The sequence below is a fragment of the Pleurodeles waltl genome, chromosome 3_1 (genome assembly GCF_031143425.1).
Source record: "Pleurodeles waltl isolate 20211129_DDA chromosome 3_1, aPleWal1.hap1.20221129, whole genome shotgun sequence".
Taxonomy (NCBI): Eukaryota; Metazoa; Chordata; class Amphibia; order Caudata; family Salamandridae; genus Pleurodeles; species Pleurodeles waltl.
In genome coordinates this window covers 950,877,821-950,902,739 of record NC_090440.1, presented here as the reverse complement: position 1 = coordinate 950,902,739, position 24,919 = coordinate 950,877,821, and positions in this window count along the sequence as shown.

Below are 24,919 nucleotides of genomic sequence, written 5' to 3'. Positions count from 1 at the left end.
AATTTGATACATGAAGATTAAAAAGGTTTTATAAAGGGGAGGCATGACTTGATGCATGTACTAATGGGCATAACTGTCCTGGTAGAAGGTTTAGAAAAATTACTATCAATTGTAACTTTACAAGCAGCAAGAGTATTTAACCTGGTGAAATGGCCATTTCAATGGGAATGTTTTAGACAATTTGGTATCCTTGTTAAATTTGTGTAGATGATTTAAGCATTCTACAAAGCACCGAAAGCGAGTGTCTTAGTGAAAGAGACTCTGCCAGATAATCTCCAGATGCAGTGGGTATATGGCAAGGATGCCCTTTTATCTTCAGTACTTTTTCATTTCCCTGTAGAATTCTTTGGTCCTGTGATATGGCAAGATAAGTTTGTTCCTCTTTTCAGACATAAAGAGCATGAAAGGAACATTGATATTTATGTAGATGACAAACGTGTATATACGTCAGATCCAAACCAACTAAGAGACAGGTGGAGAAATTGGCAATATAATTCAGGTGTTTTTCAGGCTACCAATTCAAAGAAGGAAAGACTGAAGTGATGTAATGGATAATTTTTCCAGCATATATATATGAAGCAAAGATTAAGGATTTTTGGGTGTATTAGAAAACACAGGATAGCTGCAGAATACCCTGTAAGAATTTAAATACGACCACTAACAAAACTGATCCTTTATTGATGAAATGGAACAATTTCCCATTTACTATCTATGGCAGAGCAAATCTGATTAAATGTCTATTTTCCCACAAAGTCACCTTTCTACTTGATACCATACCCCTAGAACATGAGAGGAGGCAGATCCTTAATCTTCAAGGTAAGTTATCTAACTTCAATTGAGCCTCCAAATGCGTTAGATTATTCTGGAAAAAATGAGGAAAAATGAGATCGAAGTAAGCGAAAGGAGGTTTGTAACTTCCAGACCTAATATTTTATTGTTCAACGTTTCAGTTTAAGAACTGTGAAATGTCAATTGACCTTGCAGATCATTCCAGTAGAGGTCAGATTTTGGAATGTATGTTAAATGTAAAGAATTACCTTATGAATTACCTAAGTACTTTAAGAAGTTATGTCTGAAGTCTCCAAGGCTTGGTATAGCAGGAGGGTTAAAATGGCAGTACTGTGTTATTGAGTAAAGTCGCTAAGAGACTAATTAATAGAATACTGAGACAGTCAGAGATGTTTTGTTGTGGAGACCTGATTGCGGCAAATACACTGAAATCTTGGAAAGTAAGTGCAGTACTAACAGATATTTTTCAACTGACGATTAAGGTAAGCCTGACATTGCTCACATAATGGACTCTATCACTAGATATCAAAAAGATTCATCTAGATCAGAGAAACAGATGTTTATTATTTTACTTAATATTAGTGGTGCAACATGTGATGTGTAAAAGTGGCTTTTATCCAATGAGCCTAAAGTACAAGATTGGTTAACAGAACCATCAACAACATATGAAAGAGATACGTGTTGTGAAGCACACAAGAAATAAAGAATGTGGAAACATTGTGAGAACTGGGTCTCCACTGTATTGGCAGATTCCAATCAATCCAATGATTAAACCTAAAATATGTAAGTTAGTGAAAATAAATATCACTAACTATTCAATTACCCTAACCGGATGTGCACTAAAGGGGCCTGGTAAAGAGTGAATAAAATGAGTGTTGTCAGGTGATGAGGACTTAGATCACATTTTCGATGAGTTCTCAAATATCTTCCGCATCCATTTCAGTAAAAACATCTGACATGCAGAGTCAAACATGCACTTGCAACAGTCTGTCAGTTGACTCAGTAGTAATCAACGGCATTAGTGTCACCACAGGGTTTTAATGAACAACTGGAGTGCTAATATTTTGTATTCAAAACAAAAATGAGACACTCCTGAACACCATTTTGCTGGAATATGAGCTGCTGAATTTAAAGCTTTTCTTAACTAGCATCCTAAAATAAATTAGCAATGTGTGTTAATACAGGCATAAAACCATAAGTTCAAAAATGAAGGGAGGTGTGAATTTTTAGTATTTTGCGGCACAATGTACTTTTAAAGGAGATGAACACAGTTTAAGAGAGACTGAATTAACAACTTATTGAATCAATTTGGAAAATGCACAACTACTTCAAGGATTTTCTCAATAGAACACTGAACTAGCAACAATGAAGAAGGCTAGCCAGATGAAAACAGCCAGGCTTTTAACAGTTATCTGAAATGCAACGTGTTGCCAGTATAATGGAGTGTTTGTGGAAAATGGCTCAAAGTCATAGCTGCCAAAAAAGAAAATGATCGCCTTTCCCTACTAGAAAAGCTGATTCTAGGAATCTGAAACAAATGAACATCCAAAGGTCTAGATGGAATGTGGGGTTGGAGTCAGTCAGACAGAAATGGGACTAGAATTGTAGAATGCTTGAACAACAGTACTTTAAGCAAATCCTCTAAGGACTGACAGCCAGTGGACCCATTTGAGATTATGTGATACTGGTTCCTGATGAGGCAACTTAAGGATCAATTGGAAAGCGGCACTCTGTGCTCTCTGAAGACGATTAACCAAAAAGACCGGTTATCAAGATAGACTATATTAGTATAGCCCACTTTCACCATTGACCAATGCGTGCACCATTGTTTTGTGAGTTTCCAGAGGTAAACGAGTCAGAAATTTCGTGAGAGAGCGTAATAGGGCAAAGCAGGGACAGGTAACAGATACAACCTGAAGGTGGAAGGATACATGATTTTCATAATTCACTAGCTACATTCTGACGACTGTTGATGATTGAAGGGGAAGAGCCAGACCTGCCGGCCACCAATCAATGGATCAGTTGTCCTAAGCTGTGCCAACAAGCAAAGCGTTTGTCTTTTCTTAATTGCATCTGAGGTTGTTCACTTCATCCAGTCAATCACACTGGCAAGACAGACTGTAAAAGAACTCTAGGTAGAATCCATTTGTTTCAATTTGGAAGATCAGATCATCTGTGTGTCATCAGCATCTGAGACCACACCAGTGCTGCAGGATTGGATCAGAGAAGTCAAAAGGGGCATGAAAACATTAAACATTTTTGGATAAGCTACGAGATCTGCAACATTCCATAGTTAAGTGGTTTACTTTCTAACGAATAAGAAGAGATCCGCACTTATTCGCCACTGTTGCGAAGAAAGTGCCTACATCCGTGAGCTGTTGAAGAAGTATGGAATAAGCCAAAGTGTCAAATGCAGTTAATAGGTCAAGGAGCACTAGGGTGGCATTTTGACCACAGCCCTGTGCTATTTTATTAGCGTCAGGCACTTCCAATAGTGCCTTTCTGTTTTTAAGTGTGGCCTAAAAACTGGCTGGGTCAAATGCAAGAGCTTTTTATGTTCTAAATATTCTGAAAGTTGGATATTGTTTGATTGTTGCTGGATTTTGTTATTGCAGATGGAAAAGTGAGTTGGATTAGATCAGGCAGTGGCTTCTCAAACGGATATCTCCTCCCATCTCAGCCATCTAGACTGTAAAAAAAGTGCCATATGTATATTCAGCTGGTCCTCCTATAAAAGAGTACTCTTACACAATCACCCGAATCACAGATTTATCAGGAACAGTCATTTTCAGCACTTTGTTTCAGAGATTGACGATCTTCAAGATTGTACTTTCATTAACATAGCTGGACTGACGCTTTTCATCATTTAAACCCTCGCATTGACTTTTAAGCCGATTAGCGAAATTATCCAGAGATATTCAACCTGCCCATTTTCACCTTCTGGCTAATATGTTTCCCTCAAGGAGCATTTCCTTCATCGCTGAAGCAGAAGTGTCTGCGTTTGTTGCATGTGTTCATAAAAAAGCACTTATTCAAATGTATTAAATGTTCCATCCTCTTCACTTGTCGTCTCTTTAATTTCTCTGGCTTTGGTTAATTTAGCATACATTCTTAAAGAATCAAAGCATTTATGCTGTCTCTCTAATAACTTAATTGCCTGCTACAGCTCCTCGGTTTTAGCCATTTTTTCCCTTTTCAGCCAGTTTGATTGGCAGAGTTTGACTCGTGGATATGGCTAAATTAGCGAAGGACATAGCTCAGTACTACTATCCAGCATGGCTACAGTGAAAAGTAAAGCATCCCTTTCCCTTAATTTTCTGTTATTGAAAATATCCTGTTTTATACAGAAAATATGTTTTTCACCCTTTTCTAATGTTTGTGACATAAACCAATAAGCAATCCGTTTAGAGCTGAGATGTAGAATGTGGGTCTTGAAGCGCTAGGCCCTTGCCAGATTATCAGGATATCCATAGAAGGTAAATGAACTTGGAGCGGGGACTGATCACAAACGCATTTTGGAGTACATAAAGCGGTGTTCCTGGAGTAGTTTTTAATGTATTTTTACATGCTATTTTGAGTAGGCCCCTAATCATCTAAAATGGTAATATTGAGACCATATTTATATACATTTGATACAAGTACACAGGAATGTGCTCCCTTTACCTTTTGCTCATAGGGAGCTATACATTTCATTACCAACTCACAAAGACATGTAGGAGTAGGTAACGGAGTACTCTTGTAGTACTACATGGCAAGGGCAGGAGGAGGTTGTGTGGAAGGATTTGTATTTTGCCCACCTCTTTCGAAGGTTTATTGTTGCTTTGGCCACCTCTTTCCCATCAGATGTGAGATGTGTTGGAAATATCTTACAATACACACATTCAAGGTGCTACACAGCTCAGGCCCCACCTACCTGAACAGTTGCATCTCTTTCCACTAACCACCCAGAAACCTCCACTCCGCAGGATGTCTACTCCCACACATTCCACACATGCACAGAACCACATCAGGAGGATGATTGTTCTCTCACAGTGCTACTAAATTGTGGAACGTACTCCCACTCCACATCAGAGCCTCCTCCTCCTCTCTTAATGAATTCTGCAATAAGCTGAAGATCTGGAGTTTCAGTTACCTAACCTCCCACAGGCAGGGCTAGGCATACACACATGCTCAGAACTAGGATAGCCTTGCAAGCGATAATATGCTCTACAAATGCACATAAAATAAGTGGTGAAGCTCTGGACAAATGAAACACTAAAGGGTGTCTGTTACCCCCGGAACCATTCCAATAGATATATCAGTTGGGGTGAGGGACCACTAAAACGTTGTGATCCCAATGCTTGATGAATTGTGTCATGATTAATTCTGGTTTACTTCCTTGCCATATGTAGACATTACTGGAGACTTTTAACCATTTTTATATCTCCACAGATCAGTGAGAGTGACTGAAATAGATACAGAATTTCAGGCACTAGTCATTTTAAGAGCAGCAATGCTACCCACTGAAGAGAGAGATTATTTTTACCATGAAGAGAGATCAGCTTAAACCATCCTGTGGAGTTTAGATAGCTTGTCTGCTGCAAATTTGTGTAAGCTGCATGACAAACAAGCACCCACGAATCAGATACATATGTGGTAATTTCCTTCAGTTTAACCATTAGAGTTATAGCATCTGACAGAACCAGTCACTGCAGAATGGTGTGGAAGTTCTTCACAGACTCATGTGTCTCTGCCTACCCAGTTACATCACTTACGAAGCAGTCTGGATCACAAGCAGAACATAATGATGGAAGACCATTGACTTACAGGAATCCAGCCTAAATCAGATTTTTTTGTATTGCAGTATTATCTCTGATTTTCTGCTGCAAAGCTTCAAGGACCAGGGTGAAGAGCAAACAGAGGACAGCCTTGTATAGCACATCACCAGATGGCTGTAGAATAAGATAGGTAGCCATTAACTCTCACTCTTTCTCTCAGAGCCCTGAATACCAGGACAACTCCAAATATTAGCAGCATACATACCGTTGTTCCTCAGTCAATGTACTCAAATCCTTTTTCAGTGTCCAGTGATATAAAGACCCCCACACAGGGCAATGTCAATAAGGTATGGTATATTTATTGCACTGTCACTCAAGTTGCAACCCTAGACTAAACTTGTCTGATGCTCCTGTATTAGGGTGGGGTACAAGAGGTCATGTCTATTAGCCAGAGGTTTGGCTCTGATATGACGTGAGATTGGACTTTATGACGCTCTCAATGTGGGCTGCTTGTTTTGTTTGAGGTACAACAACAAGCTAGCCACTTCCTCAGCTAAGATAGTCACATCTGGGATTTCCCAAATACTATTTAACACATTATCCATGGAGGGCAGATAGCAAAGAGGTGAATGTCCTCTAGAACATGGCTATGAAGCCACCGGTCTTCAAACGTTTGCTGTTTTCAGACCCCTAAGTGTCAGAAGAACTTCCTTAGTTAGTGACATCTCAAGGGGGTCTCTATCCATTTAATGTAGCTTGGATACATTAGTAGTATTTTGGCAGTTTAGTCTAGCTTGGGAGTCCATTGTGTCTGCTGTGTATAGAAACTCCAAAGAGAATTGAAAACACTGAACCTTCACTTCCTCCTCTGTATGACATATATTCTAATAGGCTTTGATTTTCAGGACAAGGCTCCATGCCTGATGAGCTCTTTTCTTGTTGATTAGTGGTGTAACTACTTTAGTACGTCCTCATAATAACACATGCCAGGCTTGGGCAGAGTGGAGTATGCCTTGTCCTACTTGTTTTAATGTGGCTCCATGGTCCTGTATGCTGTCATCACGGATTCCTGCTAGAATTACGTTTATGTCCGTCTTCTACCTCTTTTAGTTCTTGCCCTAAACTGGAAAGCACACTTTCCCTCACTTCTTTAATACATGTGCCATTTATAACTGCCTTTAAAGCATCCATCATCCCTCCCCCTTCCTTCCTGTGTCTTTGTTGTGGTGATGTTCCTGAAATAAAAAAGAAGGGAAATTAACCAAACTTAAAAAATACCAAACCATGACATGTATGGTAGCCGTTTGCTGTGGCTCATGGTTGCCTCGTCACCGCTTCCAACCCATTGCCTTTAACAATCTAATGGGTGTTTGAATCTCAGCTATGATTCTTTTTTTCACTTTGATTATTCCATCTTGTTGGTCATCCAATATAACCGTTAAACTCTGTAGTTTGTCTGTTACTTATTAGGGTCATTCAAAGTTTTTATAGTGAACTGTTGATATTGTGAACTGTTGGTGTGTTGAAATGGCATGCTGCTTAACTCATATCCATCTCATAATCCAGGCTTCATTCAACTAACTACTAAAACCTTTCGAAAGGATGAGCCCAGTGCCTTTTTTCCCTCTTTAGATTATATTCATGTTCTTGCTATAGAGGTGACATCAGCTACTTTTTGGCGTAGATTACAGCTCAACTTTAAGTCTCATTTATATCTGTGATTGTCTTTGTGATTGTAACGCAGAAACAATCTATACAGGATTCATATACTAAAACAAAACTGTACTGTACTTGTATTGTTAAATTATTTTCAGTGTGTATATTTTGATATACTACTGCACAATTATTGCACTTCATTTGTCTCATTAATTTTAGACACTTTTCATGGAGTACTTTTAGTTTTCTCTTTTATTTGTTGATCTCATTTGGTGTCTCCAAGATACTGAAAGTTAGTTATCTCATTCTTAGTCATGGCTTGGGTTGTTTTCCATTTTCTTTTTTTTAGCCTTCAGATAGTGGCTGTGAGAAATTGGGTTCTTGGTTGATTCAGATGTGAGCCCTGGTCAAGCAACAGCCACAATCCTTTGCAGGGGAAACCACAAAAGTCAATAAATTGACCTGTGCTTAACTTTGAGTAGCTTGTCACAAAAAGCTGTCAGGCTTAATTTAGATGCAATGTGTCAAATATTTATGCAGCCCGAAAACAGTAATAAAGTGAAAACAATACAAGAAAAATCCCACACCACTTCACAAAAATAGAGTAAATTGTGCTAAATTATTTGACACCAAAACAATATAACTCCATTTAATGGAGTCAGAGTTATGAATTCCGAATGTTTTTAGTAAAAACTAGTGCCTAAAAGATCAAAGCACCAACTGCAGACATCTACTCATAAGAGACCTGGTCAAAGTACCAAAAAAATGGCTGACTGCAATAGATTTAGCCCAGTCACGGCTTACCTTCGGACTTGGAAGAAAGTTTGAGAAAAATGTTCTGCGGAGGTAGAGTTCAACAAGCCAAGGCTGGTGACCCTGCAGAAAGGGCTACGTCCAACAATGGCCATGTATGACGTGTATAAAGAATGTATGCCTTGGTCTCCTTCTTTGTTCTTTTAGCATCTTTACTCTGAAACAAGCATGCATTAGAGATGGCTATCAATAACCTAATAACTCCTGCCTCTGGTAGAATATATGAACTTCATCAATGAGGAATATCTAGACGTCTGGTCCTAATGCTTTTTTTTTTCGAACAGGCAGTTTCCCAGTTTTGCATAATATTTCACTACAATATATTAGATCTTATTGGTTTGTTTTCTGTATGATCTTATCACATAAATGTGCATACATTTTGGGTTCTTTACTTCTGTTAAAAAGTTTTGAGACATTTTAAATTTGTGTTTTTTGCTTTTTTTAGTTCAGATTGGATCTTTAAAATCATAGAACTTCTAGAGATTTAGGGCCTGATTATGAGTTTGGTGGTTGGAAAACCCGACTGCCAAACCCGTGATGAGGAGACCGCCATGGAGCTGGCAGTCTCCCCACCGTCCCCATTATGGGTTTTCCACTGGACTGACTGCCAGAAACCAAGGTTTCTGCAGGTCAGACCAGTGAAAAACGTGCAGCATCATTGGATTCAGCTCTAAATGGAGCCGAGTCCAATGTCGTCACACATGGGGCCCCCTAGGACCTCAGAATATGCACTGTCTGTACAGCAGACAGTGAGCATTTCGACGGTGCTGGGGAAGGGGTCCCCTGCATTGACAGTGTCGTGGGCAGTGCAGGGGCCTTCCTGTGGCCCCCTGCACTTGTTCTCTGCCAGCCTTTTCATGGTTGAACCGCCATGAAATGGCTAGCAAAGAACATGTTTGCAATCAGCATGGTGGCGCTGACTTCAGCACCACTGTGGCTGATGACAACCACGACTTACATCATCCCGTCGGGATCAGGGATCCTAGCAGAGACTGCAACCCTTTGTCAGCACCGACCGCCAATCTTGTAATATGGCTGTTGGACCGCCACAGATGCAGCCGTCTGACCTTCACTGCAAGTCTGGCAGTCTTCAGACCGCCAGATCCTTAACAGGGCCCTAATCTGATCTTGATAGTGCCTTTGTTTAATGGGCATAAGTACTTTTGATAACTACAGATAAATCATTAGGTCAGAATTTTTCTGTTAATCTTGAATCACTTTTAAAACTTATCAGATTTTGCTTTATAACAATTTAAAAAATATGTTTACTTGCTTCTACTTTTTGATTCTGTTTCACTGACTTATGTGACATTACTTTTTACATTTTACTCTTCTTCCATCCAGCCCTGATGAAGCATAGTAAGAAGCACCCTGCCTTATACTCCTAAAATATATTTTGGCTGTAGTGACAGAACACATTATGGGGGTCATTCTGACCTCGGCGGTAAATGGTGCTTACCGCCGGCCAGAAGGGCGCCATAATACCGCCACGGCCGCGGTAAACCGCCACGGTCATTCTGACCCACAACTGCCAAACCGCCGAAAACCCGACATCCTCAATAATCCGCCACACCAAAGGTCAGCGAAAAAATGGCACTGACCAAACCTCCACCGTCACGCCAACAGAAATACGCCCATACCATTCCGACCCACAAATCCACGCGGCGGTCTTTCAAACGCGGTATTCCATTGGCGGTACACACCGCTGCGGTCAAAATTCACACACCCATAGAAAACTCAGCCACATTGGTCAGTTCGAAATACACACACCTGATACACATACTAACACCACTCCCACACACCCAACACAATATAAAACCCACATCACCCACAAACCCCTACGACCCGAAATCATTGACGAAGGCTAGAGACAGAGCACAGAATAGAGAATCCCACAACACAGAGGCACACAACACCATCACCCACACAGAATCCACGCACCAAACACCACACACCACCACACGCACCACACTCATCACCACAAACGCCACCCCACACCTCAACCACACCACCCCATGGCACCCCAAAGACACCCCAGGTTCAGTGACGCCGAACTCAGGGTCATGGTGGAGAAAATAGTCTGTGTAGAGCCCCAGCTCTTCGGGGCACAGGTGCAGCACACCACAATTGCCAGGAAGATGGAGCTATGGCAAAGGATAGTGGACAGGGTTAACGCGGTGGGACAGCATCCACGCAATCGGGAGGACATCAGGAAGAGATGGAATGACCTACGGGGGAAGGTGCGTTCCATGGTATCAAGGCACAACATAGCGGTGCAGAAGACTGGCGGCGGACCCCCACCTACTCCCCCAGAATTTACCGCGTGGGAGGAGGAAGTCTTTCACATCCTGCATCCTGAGGGCCTCGCTGGAGTAGGCGGAGGAATGCACTCTGGTAAGGCAAATCTTCACTACTGCTTCCCACCCCCACCCCACCTGAATGCCAAATCATAACCCCTCCCTCACCCCCTCCCCCATCACACCAACCCCTAGCAAAAGCCTCACCATCACAACCCACCCATCCCAACACCAAGCCCTGCATGCGACCACAAAGCATGGACACCCATCACCAAAGCATGCCCACTGCACACACACATCACCCCCACAAGCCACCCTCACAAAAGCCCCCACAAGGAAATGCCTGCCCATGGGTACACGGACACCCACCCATCACACGAAATCCCACACACAGAAGCAATAACCATACCTTTATACCCCTGCAGGACCCAAACGCCACCACACCGCCACGGAGGGTCCAGAGATGTCCATCCCACCCCCAGAAGAGGCCCCCAGCGATGACAGCAGCTCTGTCTCCCTGGAGCCAGACAACCAGCCCGGCCCATCGGGGACCTCTGGACAGTCGGTTCCCCACAGACAGCCACAGGCTACACCAGACCCAACCCCCTCTGGGAACACCAGCACAGCTCCCACCCAGCGGGCCCATGCCTCTGTCTCCAGGGCACGTAAATCAGCGGTGTGTCCACCACTACAGGGCACCCAGGTTGACCCACCACCCCAACAACAACAGGGACCTGGGGGCAGTGGTAGTGGGCACACCGGCCAGGGTACAGAGGCCCAGGAACACAGGGGAACTGGGAGGGCTGCTGTGCGACAGGGGGGGGACAGGCCAGGGGAACCGACTCTCCAAGAGGCCCTCTCCTCCATCATGGGAGCATACCCCCGCTCCCAGGAGACGATGGTGACGGTACTGGCCCGGTTCCAGGAGATCCAGGAACTGCAGGAGGAACGGTACATGGGGTTCAGGGAGGAACTGAGGAACATCGGTTCCGCAATGTGGACCATCGTCCTGGCCCTTACCCAGATCGTCACCACATTGCGGGACAATGTGGCACCCCAAAGGGCCCCTGTCACTAGCCCAGGCCAGGAACAGCCTACCACCTCCGCCGGCGCCAGTGGACAGGAGGCCCCCACACAACGACAGGCCCCCAGAACCCCACCTCCTGCAGAAGAAGAACCACCCCACAAGCGGAACCTGAGATCTCACAAGAAGACAGAGTAGGATTGCAAGACCCCCGCCAGCCTAAGATACCCCTGATGTCATCCCACTGTCCCACATTGTCACCCTGTCCAACCGTGAACTGCCCCTGCTCCATCCTTCCACAGGCATATGGACAATACACCTGTGCGACTGAGAACTGGACTCTGCCATGGACATTACTCCACCCCCACCCATCCCCGCTTCCCAATCATTTACCTATATCTAGCCCTTAAAATATATCACTTATTCCACTTAAATAAACAGGAGTCTGCTTGTATTCTTAACAAATGTATTACACATAACGGTTCAATAATGTCCAGTTACTTTGTGATGACAACATACCAATTTCAATAAGCTTTAGTCCATGGGCAAACAAAGCTGAAGTCAGGCAGTGGGTCATACAGCTCTGAAAAGGGAAGGGAAAGTCACAAATCAGTTAACAGGAACTGGGGGGAAACACAGACAGTGTATACGCATGAGGCCTTAAGTAAATGTAAATTGGGGTGGCTGTTTCTTACCTGTGTGCTACTGAAAGTATTGTCCTATGACTGTATCCCTGTTGTCCATGTCGTCCCCGTCGTCTTCCTCCTCTTCACTCTCCACAGGCTCCACAGCTGCACCAACACCACCATCTGGACCATCCTCCTGCAGAAAAGGCACCTGGCGTCGCAATGCAAGATTGTGAAGCATACAGCAGGCCACGATGATCTGGCACACCTTCTTTGGTGAGTACATGAGGGATCCCCCTGTCATATGCAGGCACCTAAACCTGGCCTTCAGGACCCCGAAGGTCCTTTCTATGATCCTCCTAGATCGCCCATGGGCCTCATTGTACCGTTCCTCTGCCCTGGTCCGGGGATTCCTCACTGGGGTCAGTAGCCACGACAGGTTGGGGTAACCAGAGTCACCAATTAGCCACACACGGTGTCTCTGTAGCTGTTCCATCATATAAGGGATGCTGCTATTTCGCATGACATACGCGTCATGCACTGACCCAGGGAACTTGGCATTTACATGGGAGATGTACTGGTCAGCCAAACAGACCACCTGGACATTCATCGAATGATAACTTTTTCTGTTTCTGTACACCTGCTCACTGTCTTTGGGGGGAACCAAAGCCACATGGGTCCCATCAATGGCCCCAATGATGTTGGGGATATGTCCAAGGGCATTGAAATCACCCTTCACTGTAGCCAATTCGCCCACCTCAGGGAAAATAATGTAGCTCCGCATGTATTTCATCAGGGCAGACAACACTCTGGATAAAACCTTAGAAAACATAGGCTGAGACATCCCAGATGATATGGCCACTGTTGTCTGAAACGACCCACTTGCCAAAAAATGGAGTACTGACAGAACCTGCACCAGAGGGGGAATCCCTGTGGGTTGGCGGATGGGGGACATCAGGTCTGGCTCCAGCTGGGCACATAGTTCATGTATAGTTGCTCTGTCAAGCCGGTATGTAAGTATGATATGTCGTTCTTCCATTGTCGACAGGTCCACCAGCGGTCGGTACACGGGAGGATTCATCCTTCTCCTCGCAAGTCCCAGCGGACGGTCCCTAGGAAGGACAACATGGATCACAGAGTCAAGCAACCCACAGGTTCGTTCACACAGCTTGCACAGTACACGAATCGCTATGCATGGAACGGCTTGTATGAGTGGCAATGCAAGGCCTAGGCCTGTGTGACGCAGTAGAAATCATGCCATGTGGGCCCTTGAAATGGCGGCTGCCTGACCTGTGAAGTGTGACAGTGGGATGTGAGGTCACGGCGCTGGCGTGGCACACCGTGGCGGTAGGCGGTCGAAGACCGCTGCGCAAAGCAGCATTGGTTAACATGGAACCCTATGGGTCTCAGGAGCCAATGACGATGTGCGCCGGCGGTCGCGGTACGCACTGCCGCGGTACGCACCGCCGCGGGCGTGACCGCCATATTCTATCTGATTAATCACTCGAGACCTGATCATCCACAGGAGAGGACCTATAGTGCAAGTGCTGCTGTGACCTCGGTCTGGGAGATACAATGGCTGCTGCGACTGGGGAAAGGGCCCCTGCCTTCACTTCCGAAGAATTGGAGAAACTTGTTGATGGGGTCCTCCCCCAGTATGCGCTTCTCTACGGTCCTCCAGACCAACAGGTTAGTACACAGGGTGCACGCTGAATGGGCTATGCCTGTGTTGAGTGGGGTGTTTGTAAGATGGTGGGGAGGGGAGCGAATGAGGAGTGCAACGCACGACAGATGGGAACATGTGCCACATGGCAAGGTTGGGGAGGGGGGGCCACTCACATCTACCATGCAGAAAAGTGATGATATTTCCTTTCCCACCCTGTACATGTCAAATAGGTCAGCGCCCATCAGAAGATCGACATTTGGCGTGCCATCGCCAAGGACGTCCGGGCCCTTGGGGTCCACAACAGACGGGGCACCCACTGCCGAAAGAGGTGGGAGGACATCGGCCGCGGGACCAGAAAGACCGCCGAGTCTCTGCTGGGGATGGCCTCCCAACGTAGGAGGGGTGCCAGCCGCCAATTGACCCCCCTGATGTCCCGGATCCTGGCGGTGGCCTACCCCGATTTGGAGGGGCACGTGACGACATCACAGCAGACACAAGGGGGTGAGTATCAGCACATTCTGCTATCTTTGCACACAGTGGAGGTGTCTGGGTTGGGGAGGAGGGCTGTGGGTAACTCAAGGCCAGGGCGCTTTCTGTAGGCTAGTCCCCTCCGTTAGGCATGGCCCTGTGCCCCCGCCCCCCACCTCTGTAGGGTGCCAAGTACAGCTATCCATGGTCCTGCATCACCCATGTGTGCATTTGTCGTCCATAGACCTGTAGGCCTAGTCACAAGAACTGAGTAGTGTACCCCGATTGCGCAGCGTAGTGCAGGGGGCTTCTGTGTCTGTCCTCTCCGCCAACGGTGTTGCCAATGCATGCACTCAACCTGTCTTCATTTCTCCCCCCCACCCATTTTCTTTTTCTTCCTGTGCATGTGTGCATTAGCATCATCAGGCGAAGGAGAAGTGGCATCGGCGCACGAGGGAGCTGCATCTCACATGGCCCCGGAGGGCCATGCAACCGACTCCGAGTTCCCCAGTGAGACGGAGAGCGAGGGGAGCTCCACAACGGGGACCCGTGGAGACGTCAGCGACACCGACACGTCCTCGGAAGGGAGCTCCCTTGCGGTGGCGGCAACATTCGTGCCCACCACCACAACAGGTACAGCCGCCACCCAGCGCACCAGCCCCGCCCTCCCAGCAGCCCCTCAGCCTTCGCTCCGTGCCCGCTCACCCAGGAAGGTGGGCATCTCCTTCGCCCCAGGCACCTCAGGCCCTGCCCCAGTTACCCCTGCTGCCCTCAGTGAGGAGGTCATTGACCTCCTCCAGACCATCATTGTTGGGCAGTCTACCCTTTTGAATGCCATCCAGGGTGTAGAAAGGGAGGTGCATCGGAGCAATGCATACCTGGAGGGCATTCATTCGGGTCAGGCTGCCCATCAGCGATCGTTCAACGCTCTGGCCTCAGCACTGACGGCAGCCATTGTCCCTGTCTCCAGCCTCCCTCTTCTAACTACCTCCACCCAGTCCCAGTCTCCTGTTCCTCAGCCTATCCCATCCACACCATCAGACCAGCCTGCACACACCTCAACACCCAAGGGCAGCTCATCCAGACATAAGCACCACAGATCCCACAAGCATTCACACAAACAACATCCCGATGCAGACATGCCAACAGTCACTACCACCTCTGTGTCCCCCTCCTCCTCGTCTCCCTCCTCCCTCCATGTGACGTCTCCACTCACACCTGCATGCACACCACCATCAGCCAGTACTTCCATCACCAGCACACCCTCCATTACAGTCAGCACACGTGCAGTCACCACCCCCACTGCCATTTACACGTCCCCTGTGTCCTCTCCCACTGTGTCTGTCACCCCCTCTTCCAAACCACACAAACGCAGGCAGCCACCCACCCAACAGCCATCCACCTCACGACAGCCTCCAGCCCAAGCACCTGCACCCAAAGACAGCACACTTGACTCTCCTACAACCACATCCTCTTCCTCCACTCCCATACCCACTGCACCTAACCTTCCCATTGCTCCTAAAAAACTTTTCCTCTCCAAAATTAACCTCTTTGCATCACCTGACCCACCCCCTCCATCAGGTAAGAGTCCAAAGAGCACCTCAGCCACCACCAGCCCTGCATCTAGTATCACCATAGTGCAGGGCTATTGGAGTCCACCAGCTCCTAGGGAAGGAACATCGGCCAGCAGCAAGGGGACAGCCAGCCCACCCCCTGGGAAGAGGACAAGAAAAATTAAGGGCCGGCGCGAAAAGCCTGAGACGGCTGCCACCAAGGAGAGTGGCCTTGCCACGTCACCTGCCACATCATCTAAGGGAGGCAAGGGCCTGAGAGCTGCAGCGAAGGAGGGCAAGGGCAGCAGGGCGGAGAAGACATGCAGCAGCCGAGCGCACCAGGAGGGCCCCACCAGCCCCATACCGGGTGTGACGGACGACACCCACGGGCCCAAGACTCCATCACAGGGGGGCCCCGTTACCGCAAGGTCGGAGGGCGACTAAGCGGGGAGTCTTGAAAGACAGGACAAGCACCGCTGAACAGGGCCCCGCCAAGACAGGCACCACTGAACAGGGCCCCGCCGTGAAGAGCACCGCTGAACAGGGCCCCGCCAAGACAGGCACCGCTGAACAGGGCCCCGCCAAGACAGGCACCGCTGAACAGGGCCCCGCCGTGAAGAGCACCGCTGAACAGGGCCCCGCCAAGACAGGCACTGCTGGACAGGGCCCCGCCGTGAAGAGCACCACTGAACAGGGCCCCGCCAAGACAGGCACCGCTGAACAGGGCCCCGCCGTGAAGAGCACCGCTGAAGAGGGCCCCGCCAAGACAGGCACCGCTGAACAGGGCCCCGCCGTGAAGAGCACCGCTGAAGAGAGCCCCGCCAAGACAGGCACCGCTGAATAGGGCCCTGCCGTGAAGAGCACCGCTCCGCTTGGCCCTTCCTGTCAAGCACCGCTCCGCTGGGCCCTTCCTGTCAAGCAGCGCTCCGCTGGGCCCTTCATCTCAAGCACCGCTCTGCTGGGCCCTTCCTGTCAAGCACCGCTCCGCTGGGCCCTTCCTGTCAAGCACCGCTCCGCTGGGCCCTTCCTGTCAAGCACCGCTCCGCTGAGCCCTTCATCTCAAGCACCGCTCCGCTGGGCCCTTCCTCTCAAGCACCGCTCCGCTGGGGCCTTCCTCTCAAACACCGCTCCGCTGGGCACTGCCGTCTCAAGCACCGCTCCGCTGGCCACCGCCGTCTCAAGCACCGCTCCGCTGGGCCCTTCATCTCAAGCACCGCTCCACTGGGCCCTTCATCTCAAGCTCCGCTGCGCTGGGGCCTTCCTCTCAAGCACCGCTCCGCTGGGCACCGCCGTCTCAAGCACCGCTCCGCTGGGCCCTTCCTGTCAAGCACCGCTCCGCTGGGCCCTTCATCTCAAGCTCCGCTCCGCTGGGGCCTTCATCTCAAGCACCGCTCCGCTGGGACCTTCATCTCAAGCACCGCTCCGCTGGGCCCTTCCTGTCAAGCACCGCTCCGCTGGGGCCTTCATCTCAAGCACCGCTCCGCTGGGCCCTTCCTGTCAAGCACCGCTCCGCTGGGCCCTTCATCTCAAGCACCGCTCCACTGGGCCCTTCCTCTCAAGCACCGCTCCGCTGGGCACCGCCGTCTCAAGCACCGCTGGTCCATTGACAGTGCCGGTTCTGTGTCGAGCAGGTGTTCACGAAGCACTCTGGGCACCATGCTTCCTCCAATACCAGTGGAGTCGGTTATCCATCTGATGGACTGTGGCTTTGCACTCCCCAGGATGGTACAGTGGGCATGGAGGCCCCTCGTGGATCTGGCGTCGTGGACTCATGTGGCTGAGGTGCCCCCCTTTCCCTTCCCCCTGAGGTGTCTGTTGTTTTATCATCTGATGCCCCTGCAGTGTTCTCTCCAATGGTATCCGGTCTCCTGTGTGGGCTTTGCCCATGTGTTTGTACACATTGGCTCACGGACTATGGATATTTAACGGACTGTGCAGGACTTATTGACTATGTTTATACTTTGCACTATGTTCATTATTTCTTTTGTATATTTCATATGGCATATTTACCATGACTTCAATTAACCTATTTTATACATAAATTTTAAACTTCATTTTAATTATGTCTTTGCATTCTTCCAGGGGGGTTGGGGGGTGTCACTCTGACTTTTTTGCTCTGCATTGGTGTGTAGGTATTGGGGGGGTGGGTTGGGGGGGTGGGTGTATCGCGTATGTGTGTGCACGTAACCTTTCCTCCTCCCCCCTCCCCTGTGTCGTAGGTGCAGTACTCACCGTTGTCGTCTGCGCCGGCGTTCGTACTCCTGGTAGATGAGCAGGTAGACAATAGCCGGTAGGATGTGTAATTCGGGCTCCATGCTGTCCTCCTTCCTCGTGGAGTGTGTATAGGTGAGCGTTTTCCCATTCGTAGTCTGTTTCCGCCGTGTTTTTATCGGCGGGGCTCCCGCCCCGGAAAAGGTGGCGGATTGGTGAGTTGTGATAGGGTGGGCGGTACATTGTCTGCCGCCTGCCTGTTGGCGGTGACCGCCGCGCTGTTTGTTGGTCCCGCCGTGGCGGTCGGAGTGTTAAAGTGGCGGGCTGTGTTGGCGGTTCCCGCCAGGGTCAGAATTCCATTTATTTGACCGCCCGCCTGTTGGCGGGTTGGCCGCCGCTTTATCACCGACCGCCAGGGTTAGAATGACCCCCTATATCCTTAATTTGATATATATTACTTCTTCTTCTTTCAATCTATTGAGGATAATCCTAACAACCTTCAGCTTCTAAATGCACTCAGAGAATTATTCAAATGGAAGGATATATTATGACCGTTGTATCTTTGAATACTTATGCTGTACTTTTGTAGATTCCCAGTTTACAATTTAGATGTTTGATGTGTAACGGTGATCATTAAGATGTATTATAAGATGTTGATACAGTTCCAATAGAAATCGGATTTTCAAAATACACAATTTTGTTCCTAATTCTGAAATCACAACACACATAGCTAGCCTTTAATTGATGCAACAATCCTTTGTGACATCTTGCATCATTTTATACTATGCAAACCTGAACAAATGGTTTTAGAGTACTATTTGAGAGTTGTTAAGCTTAGTATACAGACCATCTGCTCTGCTCTTTTCCCCCCAAAAAGTAATACTTTCCATGCTAATAAAATATATTGTTTTATGAAGAATAATAGACTTGCCTTCATCTTCCCAGGGTGCTCTGGGAGCATGTTTGATATTTCTTTGAGATGGATTCTCCAGACCTTTCCATTAGGCTTTTAAAATAATATGCTGCTTTAACAACTGGAGCATAGATCTTTAGAGATGTTCAAAGTGATCCAACTAATCGTCTATGATCTCCTCTAGAGTGGGTACTTTGTTTCCAATATCTGTAACATCTAAACAAATGTCTTTTATATCTTGCTGCAGGCTCTCTCTGACTCTGTCAATATTTTCTTTGAGATCTTCAATTGTTCATCAGTTTCTTTTTCTGTGCCCACATGTGCTTCTGCTGGGATGCTTCACCCATTGGCTTTTGTAGGGTCTAAATTGCTCAGTGTTGTCCTAGTGATTCCTTGAGAGAATTCCCTTAATGCTAAATTCCTTTCTACCCCTTCATCCAGTCATAGTGTATGTGTGGGTGCTTTTCCTGCTTGGTCATTTGTGAGTGGTGGGAATACGTTTCTCTTTGAAGGCTGGTGCCCTTCTGGAGTTACAACCTCATCTCACATAGGGGACCTAAAACAGACAGTCCACTCTCGAGCCCCCAGAAATACCTGGCCACTGGAGAAGCCTGATCAACTTGCAACCCTTTGGAGAAGGGTCACAAGGTAACAGAGACAGTCTTCAGGGACCACTATTGTCCAACACAATCAGAGCCCAGCTAAAGCAGACTGCAACATCAGAGGTTCTATGTAGTTGTGGGTTCTATGCAAGCCTCCCCACAAAGCTAATTTTGTAGATCACAAGCCCTAGGTGATCTACAGAAGCCCTCAGATACTTTTTGACCCCCAAGGGACTCCTGGTCTTCCTGTGGAGCCCAATCACTATGAGTATTCCTTATAGCTACACCGGTTCCATACTCATTCCCTTCAGGCTAGTTCTAAAAGTCAGGAAGTGTTTGGGGTGGGAAGGAAAGTTCCGATATATTCCATCCTTCACCTGCCAAGTCTCATCAGGCTCCCCTGCCCCTTATCTCCCTCACGACCAGAGCCACAGGCTTGTTTAAACCCAGCTCCCTGATTGTTCTCTTAGGCCTCTCTCTCCCTCAATAGTGCCAACTCTCACACGACCCGACCCAAAGAGTTCTGTCCTGAAGCCAGACAGCAGCACAGGAATGGCAAGTGGTCCTTCGATCACCCTAACAAACTTATGGGCACCAGCATCTGTCACCAACATCATCCTTCTTGCATAGCCCCATTGCTCAGGGTCACTCCAAATTTTATAGTGCTTGGTCACCATATTTACTCTTGGAGATATAAGCCAGCTCCAGTGTACAGAGAAAGAGGTGCAGGGTAGCTGAACTGGAACGCTTAGAGAGACAGATCCTCCATCTAGAAGAGAGGTAAATTGGCTCCTCAGACTCCGTGATACTGTGACAACTGGGGGCCCCGTGTGTGGAATACCGTGACCTAGCACAAGACAAAGCTAGTCAGCAAAGATTGGCCACTCTGCAACGACTGTACAAAGGTGGGGTTAACCAGTTCCAGCTTCCAGCGCGATCAGAAGAGAAATGCTTTGCTTTGAAATGTATTTCCTTCCCTTTGAAGTCTCTCTCAGCGTTTTGGCAGCCGGATTGAAAGCAATCCGGCTGTCAAAACGCCCACTAGACACCAGGGATGTCTTTTTTACAAAGGAAATTGGCATAAGGGAGCGACCCCTTGGGCAAGGGTCGCTCCAAGGGGGGGCATTTTTTTTTAGGCCATTTCTGCCCCCAGGGGGGCAGATCAGCCTATTGTAATTAGGCCGATCTGCCCCCAAGGGGGCAGAAACCACTAGGCACAGGGGATTTTTGTTGTTGTTGTTGTTTTACAGTGTTTTACAGAAGGTCGCTCCCTTGGAGGGGCAAATTGTAATTAGGCCATTTCTGCCCACTCTGGGGGCAGATCAGCCGATTTTAGGTCAATCTGCCCCCAAGGGGGGCAGAAACCACTAGGCACCAGGGATCTTTTTTTTGCGCCGTCACGCAAGGGAAGCGACCTTGTAGGCAAGGGTCACTCCCCGGGGGGGGGGGGGATTTATTTTAGGCCATTTCTGCCCCCCCCTGGGGCCGGCTGAGCTAGAGGCCAAAATCCACATGTAGGCACTTTGCAAAAAACAGCTCTGTTTTCTGTGAAAAAATGTGATGTGTCCACATTGTGTTTTGGGCCCTTTCCTTTCGTGGGCGCTAGGCCCACCCACACAAGTGAGGTACCATTTTTATCGCGAGACTTGGGGGAACGCTGGGTGGAAGGACATTTGTGGCTCCTCTCAGATTCCAGAACTTTCTGTCACCGAAATGAGAGGACAAAGTGTTTTTTTGGCCAAATTTTGAGGTTTGCAAAGGATTCTGCGTAACAGAACCTGGTCAGAGCCCCACAAGTCACTCCATCTTGGATTCCCCTAGGTGTCTAGTTTTCAGAAATGTGCTGGTTTGCTAGGTTTCCCTAGGTGCCGGCTGAGCTAGGGGCCAAAATCTACAGGTAGGCACATTGCAAAAAACACCTCTGTTTTCTGTAAAAAAAAAAAGTGATGTGTCCACGTCGTGTTTTGGGCCATTTCCTTTCGTGGGCGCTAGGCCTACCCACACAAGTGAGGTACCATTTTTATCTGGAGACTTGGGGGAACGCTGGGAGGAAGGAAATTTGTGGATCCTCTCAGACTCCAGAACTTTCTGTCACCGAAATGTGAGGAAAATGTGTTTTTTTAGCCACATTTTGAGGTTTGCAAAGGATTCTGGGTAACAGAACCTGGTCAGAGCCCCACAAGTCACCCCATCTTGGATTCCCCTAGGTCTCTAGTTTTCAAAAATGCACAGGTTTGGTAGGTTTCCCTAGGTGCCGGCTGAGCTAGGGGCCAAAGTCTACAGGTAGGCACTTGGCAAAAAATACCTCTGGTTTCTGTAAAAAAATGGGATGTGTCCACGTTGTGTTTTGGGCCATTTCCTTTCGTGGGCGCTAGGCCCACCTACACAAGTAAGGTACCATTTTTATCGGGAGACTTGGGGGAACGCTGGGTGGGAGGAAATTTTTGGCTCCTCTCAGATTCCAGAACTTTCTGTCACCCAAATGAGAGGAAAAAGTGTTTTTTTGGCCAAATTTTGAGGTTTGCAAAGGATTCTGGGTAACAGAACCTGGTCAGAGCCCACAAGTCACCCCATCTTGGATTCCCCTAGGTGTCTAATTTTCAGAAATGTGCTGGTTTCTAGGTTTCCCCAGCTGCCGGCTGAGCTAGAGGCCAAAATCCACAGGTAGGCACATTGCAAAAAACACCTCTGTTTTCTGTGAAAAAATGTGATGTGTCCATGTTGTGTTTTGGGCCATTTCCTTTCGTTGGCGCTAGGCCTACCCACACAAGTGAGGTACCATTTTTATCGGGAGACTTGGGGGAACGCTGGGTGGAAGGAAATTTGTGGCACCTCTCAGATTCCAGAACTTTCTGTCACCGAAATGTGAGGAAAATGTGTTTTTTTAGCCAAAGTTTGAGGTTTGCAAAGGATTCTGGGTAACAGAACCTGGTCAGAGCCCCACAAGTTACCACATTCTGGATTCCCCTAGGTCTCTAGTTTTAAAAAATGCACAGGTTTGGTAGGTTTCCCTAGGTGCCGGCTGAGCTATGGGCCAAAATCTACAGGTAGACACATTGCAAAAAACACCTCTGTTTTCTGTAAAAAAAATGGGATGTGTCCACGTCGTGTTTTGGGCCATTTCCTTTCGTGGGCGCTAGGCCTACCCACACAACTGAGGTACCATTTTTATCGGGAGACTTGGGGGAACGCTGTGTGGAAGGAAATTTGTGGATCCTCTCAGATTCCAGAACTTTCTGTCACCGAAATGTGAGGAAAATGTGTTTTTTTAGCCACATTTTGAGGTTTGCAAAGGATTCTGGGTAACAGAACCTGGTCAGAGCCCCACAAGTCACCCCATCCTGGATTCCCCTAGGTCTCTAGTTTCCAAAAATGCACAGGTTTGGTAGGTTTCCCTAGGTGCCGGCTGAGCTAGGGGCCAAAACCTACAGGTAGGCACTTGGCAAAAAACACCTCTGGTTTGTGTAAAAAAATGGGATGTGTCCACGTTGTGTTTTGGGCCATTTCCTTTCGTGGGCGCTAGGCCTACCCACACAAGTGAGGTACCATTTTTATCGGGAGACTTGGGGGAACGCTGGGTGGGAGACAATTTTTGGCTCCTCTCAGATTCCAGAACTTTCTGTCACCGAAATGTGAGGAAAATGTGTTTTTTAGCCACATTTTGAGGTTTGCAAAGGATTCTGGGTAACAGAACCTGGTCAGAGCCCCACAAGTCACCCCATCATGGATTCCCCTAGGTCTCTAGTTTTGAAAAATGCACAGGTTTGGTAGGTTTCCCTAGGTGCCGGCTGAGCTAGAGGCCAAAATCTACAGGTAGGCACTTTGCAAAAAACACCTCTATTTTCTGTCAAGAAATGGGATGTGTCCACGTTGTGTTTTGGGGCATTACCTGTCGCGGGCACTAGGCCTACCCACACAAGTGAGGTATCATTTTTATCGGGAGACTTGGGGGAACATAGAAGAGCAAAAGAAGTGTTATTGCTCCTTGTCTTTCCCTACATTTTTTCCTTCCAAATATAAGAGAGTGTGTAAAAAAGACGTCTATTTGAGAAATGCCCTGTAATTCACATGCTAGTATGGGCACCCCGGAATTCAGAGATGTGCAAATAACCACTGCTCCTCAACACCTTATCTTGTGCCCATTTTGGAAATACAAAGGTTTTCTTGATAGCTATTTTTTACTCTTTATATTTCAGCAAATTAATTGCTGTATACCCGGTATAGAATGAAAACCCACTGCAGGGTGCAGGTCATTTATTGGCTCTGGGTACCTAGAGTTCTTGATGAACCTACAAGCCCTATATATCCCCGCAATCAGAAGAGTCCAGCAGACGTAACGGTATATTGCTTTAAAAAATCTGACATTGCAGGAAAAAGTTACAGAGTAAAAAGTAGAGAAAAATTGCAGGTTTTTTCACCTCAATTTCAATATGTTTTGTTTTCAGTTGTTATTTTCTGTAGGAAACCCTTGTAGGATCTACACAAATGACCCCTTGCTGAATTCAAAATTTTGTTTACTTTTCAGAAATGTTGCGGTTTCTGGGATCCAGCATTGGTTTCATGCCCATTTCTGTCACTGACTGGAAGGAGGCTGAAAGCACAAAAAATCTTTAAAATGGGGTATGTCCCAGTAAAATGCCAAAATTGTGTTGAAAAATTGGGTTTTCTGATTCAAGTCTGCCTGTTCCTGAAATCTGGGAAGCTAGTGATTTTAGCACCGTAAACCCTTTGTTGATGCCATTTTCAGGAAAAAAATCACAAGCCTTCTTCTGCAGCCCCTTTTTCCCATTTAAAAAAAATAAATGAAATTTTCCCTGTATTTTGGCTAATTTCTTGGCCTCCTTCTGGGGAACCCACAAAGTCTGGGTACCTCTAGAATCCCTAGGATGTTGGAAAAAAGGACGCAAATTTGGCATGGGTAGCTTATGTGAACAAAAAGTTATGAGGGCCTAAGCGCAAACTGCCCCAAATAGCCATAAAAAGGCTCAGCACAGGAGGGGGAAAAGGCCTGGCAGCAAAGGGGTTAAAGCATGGAAGCTTTTGGCCTGAATAAGTAAAAAAAAAGAACTGGACGCCAGATCCAGGATGACAATGACACTGCTTACACGGTAGACACACAGATAGCCCAGGCAATTGCGACGCACTATAGGGCCTTTTACGAGGCTCACCCATTGAGTGACCAAGCAGCCATTACCCAATACCTTAATGATATCCCAACACCGGTGCTAGGACCAGCAGAGGTTGAGGCTCTCAAGAGTGATTTCATATCCACTGAGGTTGAGACAGCAGTTTCCAAACTAAAAACAGGTAAAACTTCAGTGGCCTAACGGCATTTCTGCTGAGATTTTTCAGTGCTAACTAGATATTCTGGGACCCCACTTGCTAAACATTTTCACAGAGATACAGTGGACTGGCACATTCCCCCTGACCTTCATACCGCCACTATTACAGTCATAGATAAAGAAGGCAAACCACAGGATAGGTGTGCGTGCTACAACCCAACATCGCTTCTAAATACAGAAGTCAAAATCCTATCCACAATCT